The sequence below is a fragment of the Solanum verrucosum genome, unplaced genomic scaffold (genome assembly GCF_900185275.1).
Source record: "Solanum verrucosum unplaced genomic scaffold, falcon-dt-bn FXZP01000150.1, whole genome shotgun sequence".
Taxonomy (NCBI): domain Eukaryota; kingdom Viridiplantae; phylum Streptophyta; class Magnoliopsida; order Solanales; family Solanaceae; genus Solanum; species Solanum verrucosum.
Window position 1 is genome coordinate 2093822 of NW_026020371.1, and position 17864 is coordinate 2111685.

Genomic DNA, 17864 nt, shown 5'->3' on the forward strand with positions numbered 1-17864 from the left:
TCAAATAAGGAAAGTCCAATCCGGATTTTAGAAGGGCATTATGGTATTTTCACCACCCAATTAATTAATTTCGTTTTTGGTAATTAAGTTAGGGTCTAAACTGATTGGATTCAGTTTACGCTTTTGAGAAACAAGTTAGGGTTTTGAAAAAAGAGTAAAGAAGAGGAGAAGGAGCAAGGAATCGTCAAGTTCTTGAAGCTAGGCTCATGGATTTCGTCAAGGGGTGATCCCTACGAGGTATGTGAGTCTTTCATAGCGTTGGGTTCGTTCACCCTTGCGCCAATCACTTTTATTTCAGCGACGTTTGTTCTAGAAAGTTAAAAGTTGATGGATCTTGAATGGTGTTCTTGAATTTGTTTTTCGTTCTTGAATTGGGCTAAATTGAGAAGTTTCTGAGATCTTTACGTCGAGTTTTAGAGTTGTTTTGAGTAAGGTTCAGGTCACATATGCCGGATGTCTGAATCTAAATAAAATTGAGAAGAATAGTCGAGTTTAAGTGGATTGGGACTAGTAAACGAAAGAAGGAAAAAGTCAGGCGAATCTAGGCAGTGGGGCCACGTCGCGGACATGCTTCTCAGATTTGAGAAAAATCTCTTCGCGTCGCGGAGCGGTCACGGACCGTTCTGCCTCAAAAATTATTTTCGTGACCTAAAATTTAATTACACCTCTGCGTTGCGAACTTGTTTCCAGGCAGTGATTTCTTGATCATTTCTCATGTTTAGCTATCTAAAATCATTCATAAACATCATGAGATCTTTCCTATCACAAATCACAATCCTTGAATCCATAATTCAATTCAAGGAAATTTAAGAGTCAAGTCGAGGGAAGTTAAGAGTCAAGTCAAGAGAAGTCCAGAGTCAAATTAAGAGAAGTTCATAAAGTTTTCCAAAAGTCTTTTACAAATATTTTAAATTTGTTTTAAGACTTGAGCTTTGAGTTGAGTAAAGAGTAAAGTTTGAAGTTCATTTCCTCAGAAGAGTATATCGGGACTATGTATTCCCAAAGAGTAAATGTTTTCACATTTAAATAAGAAAGGAAACCTTGATTTTCCAAAAGAGCTTTTGAGCTAGTTTTCAGTAAAGAGTAAGAGTAAAGTTCATTCTTCAAAGATTATACGGGAACTAAGTATTCCCAAGAGTTAAAATGTTTTCACATTTGAGCAAGAAAGGAAACTGAGATTTCCAAGAGAGCTTTTAAGCTAAGTTTTTGAGTAATTATCTCAAACCAAAGAAAGAGTTTTGTTTTTACAAACATATGAGCTAAATATATTTTGGGAGTAGTATTGAGCACCGATATGGGGACGAGCTTGAGTTCAGATAACTCACGTCTCCATAAACCATGTAGCCATCATGGGTAGTAAAGGATCATACTAGATGACTCCTTAAGATGCTTTTAGCATAGACTAGTGGATCCACTTAGTTAAGGCGTTCTATATGATGGCAAAGTATAAGACAGTATTGGCAGCGTGGGCAAGATGTTGTATCAACACTTAGGCTCAGAGTGGTGGTTGTCGATTAGAGAAACTCCCACATAAACTATATTACTTTATTATATGAGTAAAGTTGAGTTTGTTATTGCATTTTCTTTAACGAACTAAGTTGTTTTCTACTGTTTTAAAGGCTTTCTATATATTGCATGTGTTTTATTGCTTTATATTGAGTTAAGTTATTCAAGAGTTGAGTAAAGCCAAGGTAAGTGTTTCTTTCATATTATTTTCAAGCTTAAGTTATGTTTAGCATTCCAACTCCCATACTCGTACATTCAATGTACCGATGCCAGTTGGCCTGCATTTTATTATGATGTAGACGCAAGTAATCAAGATTAGCTTCCAGCGCCTCATTGATCCAGTTGAGCACTCAAAGTCAGTTGGTGAGCCTCCTAGCTTTCCAGAGGATCCTTTTATTTGTTTCAGTATTTTTGTTCATTAGGATGCCATGGGTCTTGTCCCGAATCTCAGTTGTTTAGAGGCTTCATAGACAGAGTTAGTGATGTTAGTTCATGAGTCTTTACTTTCCCTTTTCAGTTAAGTTCAAACTTGAGTTGCCACTTTGGAATTGAATGTTATTTATTACATTCTAAGTTATTTACTGAGCAGTTTAGTATTTATTTTAAAGTATATTTATCTTGAGTAAAGTCTTTCGCTGAGTAAGTAAGTCAGGCCAAGGGTTCGCTTGGGGTAAGTAATGGTTCTCGAGTGCCAGTCCCACCCAGAATGTAGGCACGGGGCGTGACATGGGTATTCAAATCAAAGTGATTGGGGAAGAAACCATTTGATTCTAGGTGAATTGGGGTTAGAAAATGAGTAAGAAAATTTGTCAAGTTTTCTGGGAAAAGGGGTGGGGTGCCACGCCACTCAGTACGCCATGGTTTTCCTTCTGTAGTTTTGGCTCTGGGGCGCCACGCCACTCAGTACGCCATGAATTTCCTTCTGTAGTTTTTGCTCTGGGGTGCCACGCCACTTAGTATGCCAGGATCGCCAGGTGCTCTACCCTTTCCCACTTCTTTCCGTTTGAGTTCCCTCGAATTGTACTTATGTTTTTAGTTGTTTTCTACATTCTAAGGTACATCTAAACCTCGAGGGATCATCCGCAATATGAGACTATAACCCTTGAATCCATAATTCAAATTCAAGGTATAGCAAAGAGTTATATCTTGAGAGTTCTTTCAAACATTTTGAGGAAGTCCCTTTGAGTCTTTTGAGGAGTCTTCTACAACTTCTAATAACTTGTTTCAAGACTCGAAAAAGTGAGTATGTGTAACACCTCGCTAAGTGAAAGAGCTAAAATTAGAAAGAGTCATTTTTGGAAAGAATGAAAAATCTGGAAATTTGTTTACGTTATGTTAAGCTTGAGTTTTGGGTCAAATTCAAACGAACATAACTCTTAGATCAGAATGATTTAGGTATGCTACCAGCTACCATAGGAAAGATCTTTGATTATCTTTCCAACACCGCCGAGTTTGCTCGATTTTGAGTTCGTATGAGGGAGATATGGTCATTCAAAGTTGAGTTGTATAGATAAGGAAAGTCAAAACCGGATTTTAGGAGGGTATTATGGTCTTTTCACTACCCAATTAATTTAATTTCGTTTTTGGTAATTAAGTTGGGGTATAAACTGATTTGGTTCAGTTTACACTTCATCAAAAAGAGTTAGGGTTTTGAGAGAAGAGAAAAGAAGAGGAGAAAAGAGGAGAAGAGACAAAGAATCGTCAAGTTCTTGAAGCTAGGATTGCGGATTTCGTCAAGGGGTGATCCCTACGAGGTATGTGAGATCACATAGCATTTCACTCACCCATGCTCCAAACATGATTTTATTCAGCGAAATTGTGTTCTTGAAAGTATAGAAATTGAGTTCTTGATGGATTTGTTTGAAGTTTCTATTGGATTCTTGATTGCTGGAGTTGTTGTTTTGAGTAGATTTTGCATATTTTGGTTATGTAGTCGAATCTAAGTGTTTGGAGAAAGAACCAATTGAATCTAGAGGATTTAGAGTTGAAAATCGACAAAGAAAATTCGTCAAAAACTGGGAAGGGGTGTGGGGCGCCGCACCAGCCAGAGCGCCAAAACTTGGGGTCTGATGTTTGGGCTCTGGTGCGCCACGCTAGCCAGTGCTCCCCAACTCAGTGTCTGTAGTTGAGGGTCTGGCGCCACGCGCCACTCAGAGCGCCAAGGTCGCCAGGTCCCCTACCTTTTTCAACTTCTTTCCTTTTGAGTTACCTTGCAACGTACCTAATTTTTCTAATCTATTTCTACACTCTAAGGTAAGTATAAACATCATGAAATCATCCATAAACATGAGATCATGAGCCTCGAATCCATAATCCAATTCAAGGAAAGTTAAGAGTCAAGTCAAGAGAAGTTCATAGTGTTTTCCAAAAGTCTTTTACAAACGTTTTAACTGTGTTTTAAGACTGGAGTTTAGAGTCGAGTAAAGAGTAAAGATTGAAGTTCATTTCTTCAAAAGAGTATATCGGGACTATGTATTCCCAAAAAGTAAATGTTTTTTTTACATTTTTAACAAGAGAGGAAACACCGACTTCCAAGAGAGCCTTTGAGCTACTTTTTGGTAATTATGCCAAACCATAGAAAGAGTTTTTGTTTTAAACATATGAGCTGAGTATTCTGGGAGTTGTATTAAGCACTGATGTGGGGACGAGTTCATACCAACTCAATGTCTCCATAAACCATATAGCCAACGTGGGTAGAAAAGGGTCATACTTTTTAGATGATTCATTAGTTCTTTTTAGCATAGACTAATGGATCCACTTAGTTGAGGCATTCTATATCCCGACAAGTTATAGGACAGTTCTAGTAACATGGGCGAGAAGATGTATCATCACATTATCTCATAGTGATGGTTGTCGGTTAGAGAAACTTCCACAAATTTTTATTACTTTATTATATGACTAAATTGAGTTGTTATTACTGTTTTAAAATCTTTATATAAACTGCACCTCTACTATTATTTTATTTTGCATTTGAGTTGAGTATCCATAAGTTTAATAAAGCTAAGGTAAGTGTGCTTTTCAGATTCATTTCAAACTTATGTCATGTTTAGTTTTCCCATCGCATGCTCGTACATTCAATGTACTGACGCCATTTGGCCTGCATCGTTTTATGATGAAGACACAAGTAACAAAGATCAGCACCCAGCGCCTGATTGATCCAGTTGAGAACTCAGAGTTAGTTGGGGAGCCTCATTGCTTTTCGAAGGATTCCCTTTTTATTGCTTTGATTAGTTAGTTCATTAGGATGTTGTGGGTCTTGTTTCGACGTTCATCTCAGTTTTTAGAGGCTTCATAGACAGTTAGTTAGTTCAATTGTCATTATCTTGTTATTGGCTTATGTTCAAATTTGAGTTGCCACTTTGACTAAGTTAAATGTTTATTTCTAAAAACATTATGAGTTTAGTTTGAGATAGTTGAATTATCTGGCATTTGAATTCTCTTTTTAATTCTTAAAGTCTTCCGCTGAGAGTCTAGCAAGGCCAAGGGTTCGCTTGGGGGGACCAACAATGGTTCTCGAGTGCTAGTCCCCCCAGGGTGTAGGCTCGGGGCGTGACAAACTTGGTATCAGAGCCCAAGGTTCAAGAGTCCTAGGGAGTCTATGAAGCCGTGTCTGTAGAGTGCTAGTTATCGGTGTGAAGCGCGCCACATCTATAATTAGGAGGATGCAACATTTAGGAACTATCTCACTTCTTTCATATTCATGTCCTGTGATAGAGTTAATCTCTATAAAGTTTCCTTCTAACTCGTGTTTGCGCGTGTCTTTCAGATCATGCCTCTATGAAGAGCTGTCAGAGGTCGTCCTGCTAGGAGAAACATTGAGGAGCAAGGGGTACCTAATTCACCAAGAGTGCAACGCCAAGGAGAGGTCACCAATGTTGAATTTCAGGAAGCAATTTAAATGCTAAGTCAAGATGTGACCAACCAATTTGGGCAACAAAGAGGGGCTCGACAGGAAGAGGCTGATACTTCGAGGATCTGTGAGTTCTTAAGGATGAATCCTCCAAACTTCATTAGTTCAAGCACTACTGAGGATCCGAAAAATTTTGTTGAGGAATTGCAGAAAATGTTTGAGGTTATGCATATTACCGATGCTGAGCGAGTGGAACTAGCTGTCTATCAACTGAAGAGTATTGTTAGGACTTGGTTTGACCAGTGGAAAAGAGTAAGGTTGAGGATACACCAATTTTGAGTAGGGATGTGTTCGAGAGAGCTTTCTTGGGGTGTTTCTTTCCTCGTGAACTGAGAGAAGCCAAAGTACGGGAATTCCTTACCCTTAAGCAGGATTCACTAAGTGTTCATGAGTACAGTTTGAAGTTCACCCAACTTTCCCGATATGCTCTGGAGATGGTTACGGACATGAGGAGCAGGATGAGTTTGTTTGTTGCGGGATTGTCTCGTTTTTCAAGTAAGGAGGGAAAGGCAGCTATGCTAATAGGGGACATGCATATAGCAAGACTATGGTTTATGTGCAACAAGTTGAGGAAGAGAAGCTGAGGGATATAGAAGAATTCAGAAACAAGAAAGCTAAGACAAGTAATGAGTCCGAGCAGAAAAAAAAAGTAATGTGAACCGTTATTCCTTTCAACATAAGCAAAAGGGACCTGCTCCATCATCTGCTAGTGCACCTGCACCAAGGACAAAGGTAGGTATAATAGTCAGAATTTGAAGAATTTCAGAGCTAGACCTGCTCAGTCTTAGGGTAGTGTGGCACAAGGAGGAAACTAGGCTCCTGCATGTACTAAGTGTGGTAGGAACCACCCAGGTAAGTGTCGTAATGGCTCCACTAGTTGTTTCAAGTGTGTCCAAGAGGGTCACTTCATGAAAGAGTGCCCTAAGAAACGGCAAGGCAATGGGAATCAGGGCAATAAAGCCCAATCTTGATCAGTTGCTCCACGAGATAGGGCTTCACCTAGAGGATCTACTTCGGGTACTGGCGGAGGAGTAAACCGCATATATGTTATCACTAGTCGCCAAGAGCAAGAGAATTCTCCAAATGTTGTCACTGGTATGATCAAAGTCTTTACTCTTGATGTTTATGCTTTGCTAGACCCAGGAGCGAGTTTATCTTTAGTGACTCTTTATGTTGCAATGAATTTTGATATTCTTCCTCAGAAACTTTGTGAGACCTTTTGTGTTTCTACACTTGTCGGGGAGTCTCTTCTAGCTGAGCGAGTCTATCATGAGTGTATCATTTTCGTCAATTACAAGAGCACCATAGCTGATTTAGTTGAGTTATACATGGTTGATTTTGATGTTATTCTTGGTATGGACTGGCTTCATGCCTGTTATGCCTCCATTTATTGTAGAACTTGAGTTGTCAAGTTCCAGTTTCCTAATGAGCCAGTTATAGAGTGGAGTAGAGGTTCAGCAGTGCCTAAAGGTCGTTTCATTCATACCTTAAGGTGAGAAAGTTAGTTTCCAAGGGTTGTGTCTACCACCTAGTCTGACTTAATAATTCTAGTGTTGAGACACCTTTTATTGAGTCAGTTCCAGTTGTGAGTGAGTTTCCAGAAGTCTTTCGTGATGAACTACCCGGAGTCCCTTCTGAGAGAGAAATAGACTTCGGTATAGATATCATTCCCGATACTCGTCCAATATCTATTCCACCATATAGAATGGCACCAGCAGAGTTAAAGGAGTTAAAAGAGTAGTTAAAAGATCTCCTAGAGAAAGGTTTCATCCGACCAAGTGTCTAACCTTGGGGCGCTCTGGTCTTATTTCTGAGGAAGAAAGATGGTTACCTTAGGATGTGTATAGATTACCGTCAGTTGAACAAGGTTACTATCAAGAATAGGTATCCTCTTCCAAGAATTAATGATCTTTTCGATCAACTTCAGGGTGCTTCATGTTTCTCTAAGATAGACCTCAGATCTGGCTACCATCAGTTAAGAGTAAGGGAATGTGATATTCCAAAGATAGCTTTCAGGACCCGTTATGGTCATTATGAGTTTCTGGTTATGTCCTTTGGTTTGACTAATGCGCCTGCAACATTCATGGACCTTATGAATAGAGTATCCAAGCCTTACTTAGATATGTTTGTTATCGTGTTCATTGATGACATACTAATCTATCCGAGGAATGAGGAAGATCATGTTGCTATCTCAGAATAGTTCTCCAAACTCTAAAGGATAGGGAATTGTATGCCAGGTTCTCTAAATGTGAGTTTTGGCTTAAGTCGGTGGCATTCTTAGGTCACATTGTTTTTGGTAATGGGATTAGAGTTGACACTCAGAAGATAGAGACAATGCAGAATTGTCCTAGACACATGATGAGTCCACAAATTAGACTCATTTAGGGCTTTATTTTAATAGAAATAGTGTCCTTAAAAGTTTATTTATTCTAAATATCGAATGAAAAAACTTAAATTTCATGTATTTGACGTTTTAGTGGAAGCATGGACACTTAGGCACAAAAAGGAACAAAAAGGCTGAAAAGAACGAAGAAGCTGAAGCCTGAGCATCGCCAAGCACGCTTGGTGATTCGCCGAAGGGACACATTTCGCCTTTTGTTCTAGTATGTGAAGCCTTGAAGAAGTAGGATCAAAAAGCTGATGAAAGGAGCAGTAGGTGTTTCGCCAAATAATTTCGTGAAGTAGTACTACAAGGCCCAACGACACAGAGCATGACCACGCTGAAGGCTAGTGCAACAAGACGATGAACTACACCAAAGGGTGAATCGTCGAGTTAATCGGCGATTCCGACTAACCTCGCCGAAAGATCCGCTAGCACTATTTTCTGAAGTCTATAAATACTAAACTTGTTATTAAATTTTAAGAGTCGATCATTTATTTTAACTTTCACAATAGAATAGTACTTTTTGGAATATTTTCTCTCAAGTTTGGAGAGGGTTTTGGGAGACTTGAAGAAAGAAGGATTTCATCTTCCCCAAGTTGGAAGTGGGTCTTCTCCATTCTTCTTCCTTTCCTTAAATCAAAGTTTAGTTCCTTATACCCATTTGGTTTTAGTATTATTTTAGGTGTATTTTGTTATTTCTTGATGTGTAGCTAAAAACCCCCATTCTTGGGGTGTGATTTAGCAAATATATGTTGATATTATTATTGGGTCTTGCTTGTTGATAGGTTAGATGTATTTGAATGGTGATTTCACCTAGTGGTTGTGGTTTAATCTAATGGGTTTGTAGTTGCAAATGCAAAACCACCCATGTATTTTCGACTTGCCCGAGAGGAGGTCGCGAAACCAAGACCACTAGACTGATGGCCTAAGGAGTAGGTCAACATGTGGTTCAGCCTGATAGGGTGAGCCCTAGTCCTATATCCTAACACTCAGTTTGAGAGAATGGGTAGTAAGGCGTAGGTTGGCCTTCATGCGGCAAATGGGTGTCCGAGAGGAACGCATTTAAAACTGGATAGGTTGCCCGAGAGGGAACTTATTTCCATGTAAAGCTTAACCTAGTCAGTATTATCTTACAAATTTCCTATCGAAAGCATGTACCCAACGATTTATCTCAACTTGTATTGCGGTCACACCCCAAGAACTTGTCCCCATACTTGATTTTCTTGTTAGTTTTGTTGTTTTTTAATACTTGTGACAAAACCCCCATTTGATATTTCACACCTTTGTGTCACTCCTTTTAATTTACAATGTTTTTAATCGTTAATGTCTTTATCTACGACGAGTTTGAACTTAATTTTATTTTTCTACTAATTCTCAAAACCACTCCCTTGGGACACGATCCCAACCCTTGGTTGGGTTACTATATTATCGACGATCGTCATACTGTAGGTTAGTGTCGTTGGTCACGATAAGCATCAAAATGGCGCCGCTGCTGGGGAGTGGTGTTATTTGGGAATTCTTAGTTAAGTAGAATTTATGTTTTTAATAGTTGTAGTTTTACTAACTTAATTTTTAGTTTTGTTTTGCTTGTTTGTGTGTTGAAACAGGAAGAATTAGTGTGAATGATGACAAAGGTCCCAAATGGACCAAGTGATATCTTCTTTCTACTCGGAGCCAAAAGAGGGGTGGCCTCATGAAAATGAGGCAAACCTCACTAATGGAACTTGAGTGAGGAGTTGCGTCGTGCCACGACGTTAAATAAGGCGCTTCTTTGGAGGTAACCTAAGGTTTTACCGCTTTATTTTTGCTTTAAGAAATAATGGTGTGTTGTTTGTGTATGTCAAAGTATGGAAAGTGAGTGAAAAGTGCAAATGGGCGAGCCAAAGGTCCAGTCGATACATCGCCGAAGAAGTTGGCGACCCCAACTTAAACTGTCCTTAGACTAAAGTCAACTTCAAAGTGGAGTCTGTAAAACTCGATGTGCCCAAGAACTTATTGGCGAATAGCTGACCTGGTCGGCGATTGCGATCTAGTCCATCGTTTGGACCCCTTGTTTAACTGGAGGTCCAGTAGAACTCGGCGAGGTAAGTATCCACTCGGCGAGTCACCGAATGGATCAGTGACCACGACTAATGTCGCCGAATGGGCGAGAACTGGACTGTTTCTTAACAGGCCAAAGGTTTAAACTTCCAACTCTTTCACTTTCCCTCGCTTTTAATCTTCCAAATCTCACACTTAGTTAGTATTTTAAATATTTTTTTCATTCCATAAGTATTTTGGTTGTTGATTTGTTCTTGGAGTTGGATTTCATTGCCGCCTAGCATTTCTAAGTACTTTAATCGGCAAAAAGGTTGGTTTTCCAAACTCCAAGTTTACTTTCAAAAATTTGGTTCTCATTTGCAATGATCATATCGTATTGTCGTGTGCTGGTCCTTCTGAGGTTACACCGAGACTGATGCCCATATTCAGAGCACTACACCGGACACTGAGGCCCCGACAGATGGAGTGGCTACGTAGACAGGATCCCTCTTTACCTCTCTCTCTATTTTTCTCTATTATTACTTTTGGATACTTTCATTTGCATTTAAGGATAAATGATTTAATTTGTAGTGGGGTGAGGCTCACATTTGTGTGTTGTTTTGAATGTTGTCTTGCGTATATATTTGGGTTGTTTTGCTTGAAATTATTTTATACTGCTTGTGTGGATGTTTGAGCTTGAGACTCCTTTTATATTTTTAATTGCAAATGATTTTGATCCTTCCGAAAAATTTTGAATTTTTCACACATTTTTGCCACCCCTTGTGAGTTGAATGTGGCTGTTCATTTGCAAAAATTTGAGTTTCAGTTTTGATCAATACCGATGACTTGAATAGTGCTCTCAATTGAACGAACATGAATGCGCGGCTATGACGAGGCCAAATGAAGTTGCATAAACAATATGTGAACTCTTTTCATCTCATTATGATTAGCCATTTATCCAATTGATTCTCTTGTAATGACCGTTGCACATTAGCGAAAGTGTGTATTCTTGTTTGACTTAAGTGTCGATGTCTTGTGTGATTAGCTTGCTTTGAACCATGCATGAATAAACCTAGAATTTGCCTCGTTAGTCTGATTGATTTAGAAAGGTGTCCTGTTGAGATGATCTTACGCAACTTTAAAGAGTGTGAGACAAATTTAACATATACATCTTTTGTGGCCTACCCGTGAGCGTGTTAAACTCTTTTGAACACCCTTTGAGCCTTACCTTTCTTTGGAAGAACCTTGATGAACCTTAGACCTTACTTGACCCACTACCTATAATCCTCTTGATTTATGGTTTAGCGAATAGCGAACTTAGGCCAACAGCCTAAGTTGGGATGTGGTGAAAAGGAAAAGGAGAAGTCAAGAAGTGCAGGAAAAGTCTCCCTTAACCCATGGTGTTGCAATAATAATGGAACCCCTCCAATAAAAGAAAAATTAAATTTAAAAAAATTGTGAAATAAAGTACAAAAGAAATCGGGTTTCCAAGCAATCCATGGAGGTGAATAAAAAGATGACTTAGAAGCACTAGAAAAAGAATTGATAAAGAAAAAGAAGGGAATGCCTTGAGAACACCACATCTCATGGGGATGAAAAGTCACTGAGCCTAAATGACCATACCTTTGCACTCAGCCCCATTACAAACCTTAGAAAGACCTTTTTGATCTTGAGCGAGCCGAACCGAAGATCAATTGGAAAATAAGGGCAAGCCTATGGGTGAAAGCATGCATTGTGTTCCTCTTTTTGAGTGTAAGTGTTGCATCTGATTCCTGATCTTTAATTGATTAACCTTTTTGTGTGAATAAGGAATCATTCTTTGTGTGAATAAGGAATCATTCTTTATGTGAGGGCATTTAGCTACTTTTGGTTGAGCTTGAACTTGCACAAGTAGCAAGTATTGCGAGCATGAGAATCTTTGGTAATGGTGTGTCACAACTTGAATCTTTGAGTACACAGTTGATCTTTGCACTAGTAATTTGAGTTTTGTTGTGTATGTTCATGATTTATTCTTGTGTAGCACTATTTGAGACATCCTATTTGAACTGCTGAACTTGAGTTTTACTTAAGGACAAACAAAAGTTTAAGTTGGGGGTGTTGATGAGTCCACAAATTAGATTCATTTAGGGTTTTATTTTATTAGAAATAGTGTCCTCAAATGCATATTTATTCTAAATATTTGATTAAAACACTTAAGTTTCAGGTAATTGAAGTTTTAGTGGAAGCATGGACACTTAGGCGCAAAAAGGAACAAAAAGGTTGAAAAAAACGAAGAAAATGAAGCCTGAGAACGCCAAGCGATTCGCCGAAGGGACACATTCCGTCTTTTGTTCCAGTACGCGAAGCCCTGAAGAAGCAGGATCAAAAATCAGATGAAAGGAGTAATCGGCGTTTCGGCGAATAATTCCGCGAAGCAATACTAGGTCGCCTAATGACACAGAGCACGACCATGTTGAAGGCTAGTGCAAGATGGTGATGAACTACACCAAAGGGCGAATCACCGAGTTAATCGGCGATTCCGACTAACCTCGCCGAAAGATCTGCCAGCACTATGTATGGCTAAACACCCATTCTTGGGATGTAATTTAGCAAATATGTATTTATATTATTGTTGGATATTGCTTGATGATAGGTTAGATGTATTTTAATGGTGATTTCACCTAGTGGCTATGGTTTAATCTAATGGGTTTGTAGTTGCAAATACAAAACCACCCATGTGTTTTCGTCTTGCCCGAGAGAAAGGTCACGAAACCAAGACCGCTAAACTGATGGCTTAAGGAGTGGGTCGACATGAGGTTCAGTTCGAGAGAGTAAGCCCTAGTCTCATATCCTAACAATCAGCTCGAGAGAGTGAGTGGGGAGGCTGGCCTTCATGCGGCAAATGGGTGTTCGATAGGAACGCATTTGAAACGGGGTAAGTTGCACGAGAGGGAACTTATTTCTATCTAAAGCTTAACCTAGTCACTATTATCTTGCAAATTTCCTATACCCAATTATTTATCTCAACTTGTATTGCGGTCACACACAAAGAACTTGTCCCCATACTTGATTTTCTTGTTATTTTTGTTGGTTTTTACTACTTGTGACAAAACCCCCATTTGATATTTGACACCTTTGTGTCATCCCTTTTAATTTACAATGTTTTTACTCGTTAAAGTCTTTATTTATGACTAGTTCGAACTTAATTTTATTTTTCTACTAATTCTCAAAACCATTCCCTTGAGACACGACCCCAACCCTTGGTTGGGTTACTATATTATCGACCATCGTAGACACTCATACTGTAGGTTAGCGACGTTGGTCACGATAAGCATCAACCCACATCTCCAACTGATATTAGGAGTTTCTTAGGGTTGGCTAGATACTATAGAAGGTTCATAGATGGGTTCTCATCTATTTTGTCCCCCTTTAACCAAGTTGACTAAAAAAATAGTGAATTTTCAATGGTTTGAAGCTTGTGAGAAAAGCTTTCAAGAATTGAAAAAGCGGTTGACTACTGCCCAATATTAACCTTACCAAAAGGTACGCAAGGTTTTGTTGTATATTGTGAGGCGTCCAGAGTTGATTTGGGTTGTGTGTTAATGTAGAATGGCAAAGTTATAGTTTATGCCTCTAGACAGTTGAAAGTTCATGAGAAGAATTACACAACCCATGATCTAGAGTTGGTTGTCGTAGTATTTGCTTTGAAAATATGGCGTCACTATCTTTATGGTGTACATGTAGATGTGTTCACCGATCACAAGAGTCTTCAGTATGTGTTTAGTCAGAAAGAGCTCAATCTAAGACAGAGGAGGTAATTAGAGTTACTCAAGGATTATGACATGAGCGTTCTATATCACCCAGGTAAGGCTAATGTTGTTGTTGATGCTTTGAGTAGGTTGTTTATGGGTAGTACCGCCCATGTTGAATAAGAGAAGAAAGAGTTAGCAAAAGATGTGCACAAACTTGCATGATTAGGAGTTCGACTAATGAATTCCACAGAAGGAGGAGCAGTAGTGATTAATAGGGCTGAATCATCATTAGTGTCAGAGGTGAAAGAGAAGCAAGACCAAGATCCTATTTTGCTTGAATTGAAGGCAAATGTTCATAAGCAAAAAGCAATAGCTTTTGAACAAAGGGGAGATGGTGTACTGAGGTAACAAGGTAGGTTGTGTGTACCAAGGGTGGATGAACTCCAAGAAAGGATTATGGAGGAAGACCATAGCTCCAGATATTTTATCCATCCGGGCTCCACAAAGATGTATCGTGACTTGAGAGAAGTATATTGTTGGAGTAGTATGAAGAAGGGCATTACAGAGTTTGTTGGTAAGTGTCCGAATTGCCAACTAGTTAAAGTAGAGCACCAAAGGCCCGGTGGTATGGCTCAAAACATAGAACTTCTGGATTGGAAATAGGAGATGATCAATATGGATTTCATCACAGGTTTACCAAGGTCTTGCAGGCAGCATGATTCTATTTGGGTGATTGTTGATAGAATGACAAAAATCAACTCACTTTTTACTGGTAAAGACTACCCATTCAGCAGAAGATTATGCTAAGTTGTCTATTCAAGAGGTAGGCAGACTTCATGGGGTTCCGGTATCAATTATTTCAGATATAGGGGAACAATTTACTGTACAGTTTAGGAAGTCATTCCAGAAAGGTTTGGGTTTGAAGGTGAACTTGAGTACTGCTTTTCATCCTCATATAGATGGGCAAGCAGAGTGCACTATTCAGACTCTAGAAGATGTGTTGAGGGCTTGCGTGATCGATTTCAAAGGTAACTGGGATGATCACCTACCTCTCATTGAATTTTCTTATAACAATAGTTACCACTCTAGCATCTAGATGGCTCCGTATGAAGCTCTTTTATGGGAGAAGATCCAGATCTCCAATTGGATGGTTTGATGTTGGTGAAGTTGGGTTGATAGGACCAGACTTAGTTCATCAAGCTATGGAGAAAGTGAAAGTTATTCAAGAGAGGTTGAAAACAACTCAGAGTCGTCAGAAATCCTACACTGATGTTAGGAGAAGGGAGTTAGAGTTTGAAGTAGATGATTGGGTATACTTGAAAGTTTCACCAATGAAGGGTGTTATGAGATTTGGTAAGAAGGGGAAGCTTAGTCCCCGATATATTGGCCCTTACAGAATATCCAAAAGGATTGGTAATGTAGCTTATGAGTTAGAGCCACCCCAAGAGTTAGCAGTAGTTCATCCGGTATTTCATATTTCCATGTTGAAGAAGTGCATGGGAGATGCTTCACTTATCATACCAACTGAAGATATTGGTATCAAGAATAGTTTGTCTTATGAGGAGATCTTAGATCAGATTCTAGACCGTCAGGTTCGCAAATTGAGGACCAAGGAAGTAGCATCAGTCAAAGTTCTTTGGAGATATCAATTTGTTGGGGAATCTACTTGGGAAGCTGAGGAGGATATGAAGAAGAGGTATCCACATCTCTTTGAGCCCGGATAAATTCCAGACCAAGCCTACTAAGAGTAATCTCATTCGAGGACGAATGTTCCCAAAGGGAGATATTGTAACACCTCTCTAAGTGAAAGAGCTAAAATTAAAAAGAGCCATTTTTGGAAAGAATGAAAAATATAGAAATTTGTTTTAAGTTATGTTAAGCTTGAGTTTTGGGTCAACTTCAAACTACCATAACTCCTAGCTCATGATGAGTTAGGTGTGCTACCAGCTACTATAGGAAAAATCTTTGAAATATCTTTCCAAAACCGGTGAGTTTGCTCGATTTCGAGTTTGTATGAGGGAGATATGGCCATTTAGAATTGGGTTGTCTAGATAATTATGGTCTTTTCAGTACCCAATTAATTTAACTTCATTTTTGGTAATTAAGTTGGGGTCTAAACTGATTTGGTTCAGTTTACGCTTCATCAAAAGAGTTAGGGTTTTGAGAGAAGAAAAAGAAGACGAAAAAAAAGGAGAAGAGGCAAGGAATCGTCAAGTTCTTGAAGCTAGGATTGTGGATTTCGTCAAAGGGTGATCCCTACGAGGTATATGAGATCACATAGTGTTGGGTTCGTTCACCCACTCGCCAAATATGATTTTATTCAGCGAAATTGAGTTCTTGATGGATTTTTTTGAAGTTTCTATTGGGTTCTTGATTGTTGGAGTTGTTGAGAAGTTGTTGATTTAAATTCATGAAATTAGATATTGTTTTGATTAGATTTTTACATATTTTGGTTAAATAGTCGAATCTAAGTGTTTGGGGAAAGAACCAATTAAAACTAGAGGGTTTAGAGTTGAAAATCGACCAAGAAAATTAGTCAAAAATTGGGGAAAGGGTGTGGGGCGCCACGCCGGCCAGAGCGCCCCAACTTGGGGTCTGAAGTTTGGGATATGGGGCGCCACGCCAGCCAGTGCGCTCCAACCCAGTGTCTGTAATTTAGGGGCTGGCTCCCCGCGCCACTCGGAGCACCAGGGTCGCCTACCTTTTCCCACTTATTTCCGCTTAAGTTCCCTTGCAATGTACCTAAGTTTTCTAATCAACTTATACACTCTAAGGTACATCTAAATATCATGAAATCATCCATAAACATGAGATCATGATCCTTGAATCCCTAATCCAATTCAAGGAAAGTTAAGAGTCAAGTCAAGAGAAGTTCATAGAGTTTTCCAAAAGTCTTTTACAAATGTTTTAACTTTGTTTTAAGACTTGAGTTTTTAGTCGAGTAAAGATTAAAGATTGAAGTTCATTTCTTCAAAAGAGTATATCGGGACTATGTATTCCCAAAGAATAAATGTTTTTTCACAGTATAAACAAGAGAGAAAACATTGATTTCCAAGAAAGCCATTGAGCTAGTTTTTGAGTAATTATCTCAAACCATATAAAGCGTTATTTTTTTAAACATATGAGCTGAGTATTTTGGGAGTACTATTGAGCACCGATGTGGGGATGCGTTCATAACAACTCAATGTCTCCATAAACCATGTAGCCAACCTGGGTAGAAAAGGGTCATACTTTTTATATGATTCGTTAGTGCTTTTTAGCATAGACTAGTGCATCCACTTAGTTGAGGTGTTCTATATCCCAGCAAGTTATAGGACAGTTCTGGCAGTGTGGGCAAGACGTTGTATCATCACATTAGCTCATAGTGATGGTTGTCGGTTAGAGAAACTCTCACAGATTTATATTACTTTATTATATGAGTAAATTGAGTTGTTATTACTGATTTAAATGTTTTATATAAACTGCACCTCTACTGTTGTTTCATTTTGAATTTGAGTTGAGTAAAGCTAAGGTAAGTGTTCTTTTCATATTCATTTCAAGTTTATGTCGTGTTTAGTTTTCCCCTCCCATGTTCGTACATTCAATGTACTGACGCCATTTGGCCTGCATCATTTTATGATTTGGACACAGGTAACCAGGATCAGCACCAAGCGCCTCGTTGATTCAGGTTAGCACTCAGAGTCAGTTGGTGAGCCTCCTTGCTTTCCAGAGGATTCCCTTTTTATTGCTTTGATTAGTTAGTTCATTAGGATGTCGTGGGTCTTGTCCTGACGTCCATCTCAGTTGTTAAAGGCTTCATAGACAGTTAGTTAGTTCATTTGTCATTATCTTGCTATTGGATTATGTTCAGATTTGAGTTGCCACTTTGGCTAAGTTAAATGTTTATTTCTAAGAACATTCTTAGTTTAGTTTGAGACAGTTGAGTTATCTTGCATTTGAATTCTCTTCTTAATTATTAAAGTCTTATGCTGAGAGTCTAGTCAGGCCAAGGGTTTGCTTGGGGCCAGCAATGGTTTTCGAGTTCCAGTCCCTCCCAAGGTGTAGGCTCGGGGAGTGAAAGTATCAGAATGAGGAGAATGTATTCATGAGCCTACATTATCATCATGATTCCTTCATATTATGAACCATAACTCTTGAATTCATAATTCACATCCAAGAGAGTTAAGAGTAGAGTTCAAGAAAGTGTTTGAGTTCAATTGTGAATCCTTTGAGATCAACTATCGATTTGAACTAAGTTTTGAGAAAATAAGTATGAGAATGAGAAGAGTCGTATACGTGAGTTCCATAATGTTCTTTAGAACCTTGAGTCGAGTCG